The following is a 6000-nucleotide window of genomic DNA, read 5'->3' on the forward strand; positions in this document are numbered from 1 at the left end:
GCCGCAGCTTCTCTGGCCTATTCCCTTCAGGAGCGTGGGGGAGGAGGGCCCCCTCACTACAGAAGGGTTAAAGGTGTGAGTGTGGAGTGGAAGATTCCTTTGAAGGTTGCGAGAGGCCAAAGGAGGAAGAAAGCAGAGAACAGGTTAACTCGACACTTCAGCTAGCTCAGTCTGAAGATAAGATGCTAGCCCCAGTCCAAGGTCACGACGATAAGTCTGCAGCTGCGTTCACATCTTACCCAACCCCAGCCAGCCATGAGAAAAGGAGAACTAAGCTGAGCAGGACTGCAAAGAGTGCAAAAACAAGCGAGACGGCGAAGGCCAACGGGAGGTGGGGGTGGAGGAAACAAGGTTTCGCGTCCCTGGAGCCAGTGTGTTTTGGGAAAGCTGAGAAGGCCACAGAAAGCAGATTTGGACTGGTACAAAGAGCACCAGGAGCAGAGGTCTATGAACAAAACACCCCCAAAAAAACCCAGGACTTAAAAACCCTCCTGAGAGCAAAGCAAGTCAGAGATCAACAAAGGACCATGGACGACCCGTGCACGGGACAAGAACTCCTGTCCACCCTTCCCCCTCTTCTTCTTACCTTACACCCAGGCTTGGCCAGCCTCGGGTAGCACGGGTGTGAGTATGAAAAAGGGTTAGGGCTTGGGGCACTAACGCTTCCTTCCTTCCTCTGAGAGACGTGAGGAAACTTCAGTGCTCTCCACTGTTATTTTATTAATAAAACTTTAAAATTTAGTCACTTGGTGTATTTAGTCATCTCCTCCCCTAAAGATCCCGTGGCCTCAGCCTGATCACCTGATGCCCCAGGCAGATTGGTAACATAAATCTGTCACATCATCGCTTATTGTCCTTATGTCTTTACAGCTCTGTCTCCCTACAGGGAGCGAGAGCCAGGCAGGTGGGTGGGCGTCATGGTTAGGAAAGGTCTGTCAACACAGCTGCCTTTGGCTTCAAGGAAGTTAGCACACAATAATATTAATGTCACTGCATCATGACGCTGTGCCATCACGTCACGATAAACCTTGTCACGATACAGCGTGGTGCTGAGTTGCAAAATGTCGCCCTCTTCAGGGCATGTTGTCACCACCTCATGACCCAGGTGGGACAACCGAGGAATGAATAGCACACAGAAGTCACTGCTCCACGGCAAACATCAAATGCTGCTTCGGGAAACAAAGCACTGGGACTCCAGCATCCCCACAGCAGCGCTCTGCTGGCCCCACGACATGTGCCACATCACCATGGCGTGCTGAAAAGCAGGGTCTACAATCGTTACTGCATTAACTCACGAGCTGAGCTGCGCTAGGAGGATGCAGGACTGGCCTGTGCCATCAGGACTGGTGGAAACTCAACACTTAGAACATATAACCCCTGCCCTTCCCATCTCCTCCACCACATACAATGCTAGTCACGCTGGGTGCAGAGGTAGGGGCTAATCCTAGCCCAGGATGGGATGCCAGCCTTCCACCCATGCCATACATGGGCTAAGGGAGGGAGTAACCCTCCGGCTATCAGCCCCCAACGTGGGTGAAGGGGAAGAGTCATCAATTGTTAAGGCCAGAAAGGACCATTATGATCATCTAGCCTGTGCTTCAGGAGACATACCAAGACTCTGATCTCTCCTTGGCCCAAACCTCCCGCCCCATCTTTTTTTTTTTAACTTAGCGCATCATTCCCACAAGAGGCCTCCCAGTCTGGTTGCGAGCAGCTGTTGCCCAGCAGAGCATGAGAGCCATCTGCAGGCTATGATGCACCATCCACTCCCACCTAGCAAGAGAGATCAGGAGGAGAGATCATACCCAAGAGTGGGCACCCGAGGCGAGGGGGAAGGGGCAGAGAGGAAGCAGCGTTCGTAGCATCCTCCACTCAATGAGCCCTTTTAGGAAACCCATCAAATTCCAGTGGTAAAGAGACAGATTCTTCCTTGCTGAGGCAGGAGAAAGACAGGATCACAGGATTCCTGTCCAGGAGTCAGCCCTCAGGAACCAGCATGGCCAACACTACGGAGTCACATATTATTTTATGTTTTCCATAAAGCCCTGGAATCATGTGACTGTGTGAGGATCTCAGCTTTTGTTTTATGTAAAAAAAAACCAACCCCCCCGCCCCCATTTCTAACCCTCCTGTTTGCAGAGAAAATCTGGAGAACAGGAATCCTAAAGGCCCGAGAAGGTCACAAAACAGATCCTACACTGATGATTTTTTTTACAAAAAAATCTCATGATTTTCTGGGCCTGGACTCATGAGTTTTGAACACTTGTGATACTGAATAGTTCCCAAAAGCTTGCTCCTTGGAAGAGATGTCATCTAGCAGTCTGAGCACAGGCCTGGAAGCTAGGAGCTCCAATCCTCTGTCTGACCTTAACTGAGCTCCTCGGTAATTTGATTTCCCCATCTAGAATATGAGGTTCATTAAAGTACCTGTGTGCCTTGTGGTGGGAGGGCTGCAGTATTGCATGAGATTTAAAAAAAAATCAATTTGGGGGTTCTGGGGGGTTATTTGTCTCTGGGTTTTTGAGCCGGAAGGGCAAGGGAGGGTAATTTCATGGTTCTCTCTATCACAAAGAAGGCTAGGAACTACCTTTCTTTTTCTTTGAAGGAAAGCCAAGATTCTGATGTAATCACATGACTCCAGGAGCTGGGACTTCAAGAGAGACACCAAATAACACAAGACTTGAGATAAAAGTTGCAAGACTTGGCAACACCGGGGCCACAGGGAAATTGCCAGATGTTGTTTGCAAACTAGTCCTTGACTGAGGCTCCTATGTGCTGCAATAATACAAACAACCACAACATCATCACCATCCCAACTGAGTGATGCATAGAGGCCACCACAGCAGGGTCACAAATTCAGGACCCTGCCCTAGGTGCGGCGGTCACTGGCAGGTTCTGACAAGGGGAGATGCAGTTGGTGTCACCTCTCCCGGAACCATTCTCAGTGTGGGGACAGAGTAACATGACCCTGTGTGTAGCAAAGGAGCAACTCCCTGTGGCAGGGGTTATTACAGGAGGCAATCCCTGCAGGTGTTTGTACTCTCTATGCATAGCACACTCAGGAGCGGTGTGCTGGCAATAAAGGGCCCGCTGACGGTATAGAAGTATCCTAGAGGTCTTCATTCACAGTCATGCTGGAAAGGCATAATGAGTGGGGTCCCACAGGGATTGGTTCTGGGTCCGGTTCTGCTCAATATCTTCATCAGTGATTTAGATAATGGCATAGAGAGTACACTTATAAAGTTTGCAGACAATACAAAGCTGGAAGGGGCTGCAAGTGCTTTGGAGATTAGGATTAAAATTCAAAATGACCTGGACAAACTGGAGAAATGGTCTGAAGTAAATAGGATGAAATTCAAAAAGGACAAATGCAAAGTCCTCCACTCAGGCAGGAGCAATCAGTTGCACACATTCAAAATGGGCAATGACTGCCTAGGAAGGAGTCCTGCGGAAAGGGATCTGGGGGTCATAAAGGACCACAAGCTAAATATGAGTCAATAGTGTAACACTTGCAAAAAAAGCAAACATCCTTCTGGGATGTATTAGCAGGAGTGTTGTAAGCAAGACACAAGAAGTCATTCTTCCGCTCTACTCTGTGCTGATTAGGCCTCAACTGGAGTATTGTGTCCAGTTCTGGGAACCACATTTCAGGAAAGATGTGGAGCAAGTCCAGAGAAGAGCAACGAAAATGATTAAAGGTCCAGAAAATATGACCTATGAGGGAAAAATGAAAAAAAAATGGGTTTGTTTCGTCTGGAGAAGAGAAGACTGAGAGGGCACATGGTAACAGTTTTCAAATACATAAAAGGTTGTTACAAGGAGGAGGGAGAAAAATGGTTCTTCTTAACCTCTGAAGCTAGGACAAGAAGAAATGGACTTAAATTGCAGCAAGGGCAGTTTCGGTTGGACATTAGGAAAAATTTCCTAAGTGTCAGGGTGGTTAAGCACTGGAATAAATTGCCTAAGGAGGTTGTGGAATCTCCATCATTGTCCAACCTGCTCTTAAAAATCTCCAAACACCTGTCAAGGATGGTCTAGATAATACTTAGTCCTGCCTTTAGTCCAGGGGACTGGACTAGATGATCTCTTGAGGTCTCTTCTAGTTTTATAATTCTATAATTTGCCCCAGACAGGCTGAAGTCACTGGCACTAGAGGTTATGCAGAGCAAGAACCTCTAATGGCTCTGCCCTGAGGAACTTCCATGGAAGCCTGCATCACAGTGATCAATTGTTCTGTGTCCACTGGAGTTAAAACAAGAAGCAATGGGCTTAATCTGCAGCAAGAGAGATTTAGGTTAGATACTGCTGAACTCCTGCCAGTCCTCGGAAGGGGAGAGCGGTCTGCTGAGTCATCTGGTGGTTGGAGCCGCAATGCACAGGCCATGTGACTCTGAACTCGCTGCCTGCGTAGAGCTCCCTCTGCAGGCCGTTCTGTCAAGAAGTCACCCGATCATTGATCTGTGTGGAATAGTCTATGTCCAATGTCCTATGTCTGTCATTCTGGCTGATGGGAAGCCGCCGCGACCAAAGAAAAGACCAATCTTTGTGCCCGTTCAAGAAGAGCAGTCACCCAACCAGACCCTCCATGCATGACTCAACACCAGCCTTAAAAACGAGGGATCGAAACGACACAGAGGTAGCAGAAGATGGTTAGTGATGTGGTATTAATCCCTTCAACATCATTCTTTACTATAAACACACTTTAATACCAAAATTATTCAAATACTGCTTAGTAACATATAAGCCCATCAATGCTCCTTGAGCCAGACATGGAAATTCCACTGTCAAAATCCTTTGTGTAAAAAGAGGATCAAAATCACAGTTCCCCTGCAATAAACTATGCACCCACAATCCTGCTCTCAGTGAAGACAGGACACAACCTCATCCCAGTTTATTTCCTTTGCAGGTGCCCTTTAAGAACAGCCAAGTGAACAAACACACCTTAACACATTTCTAAGTAATACGTAAAATCCTGGCCCTATGCAAGCCAACAGCACAATTCCCACTGATTTCAGTTTGCTAGGATGTCACTCAATATTTTTAGGATCCAACCCTGCTAAAAATCTAGGTATTCACTTTATCCATGTGCATAAGTTTTTGTAATACTGGGCCCACATTTATCCTCACTAAGATATTAGACAGATACTTTGCAGTAAGTCTCTAGATAAATAAAAAAAAGGAAATTTACAAAATGTACCATGTGATGCACAAGAGTGTCTTATAAAAAGAGCCAAGTATCAGAGGGGTAGCCATGTCAGTCTGTATCCACAAAAACAATCTGAAGAAGTGGAGTTTTTACCCACGAAAGCTTATGCTCAAATAAACCTGTTAGTTTTCAAGATGCCACCAGACTCCTCATTGTTTTGATAACAGCTATTGCTTTGACAAGTTGTAAAAGTGCATAATTCCATTAGTGATCTTGTGAAGTGTGAGGTATTCTACAACGCAAACAAATGGGAAGTCATTCTCCTTTTTGTACTTCTCATTTTTTTAAATTAAACACCAACAATCACAATAGCAATTAATTTTAAACGGTGGAAAATCAAATTAGGAAAAAAATTGACTTCTTTAAAAAAAAAAATGCAGGGGCAGACTTAGGCACTTTTTGCCTTTGTTCTCTATCCCCTCATCCCATTATTGTGCTGTATGTACATGAAATGTGTTAAGATCGTTGGTGAAATTGCTAACTTAATGATCACTGTTTAATTCCATAATATTCACAATGATTCTTCCCCCCATTTCCTCCAGTTCGACGGAAGAATAATAGTTTGGACTGCTACTTTGCAATATTAAATATGCATTAATGATTTTTAATTGCTTTAAATACCAGTTGACTTGTGTGTATAGATCTTTAATTGTTGGCTAACTTGTGAGCATATAGTTAAATGCTGGTTTCATATCTTTACACATTAGTTCCCTTGACAGGGATGCAGTTAATAACCATGGTTATTTTTATTTCTCTTTAACTCAGTAGCTTTACAAAGTACCCTAGGATCAAGT

The sequence above is a fragment of the Chelonoidis abingdonii genome, chromosome 5, assembly GCF_003597395.2.
Source record: "Chelonoidis abingdonii isolate Lonesome George chromosome 5, CheloAbing_2.0, whole genome shotgun sequence".
Lineage (NCBI taxonomy): Eukaryota > Metazoa > Chordata > Testudines > Testudinidae > Chelonoidis > Chelonoidis abingdonii.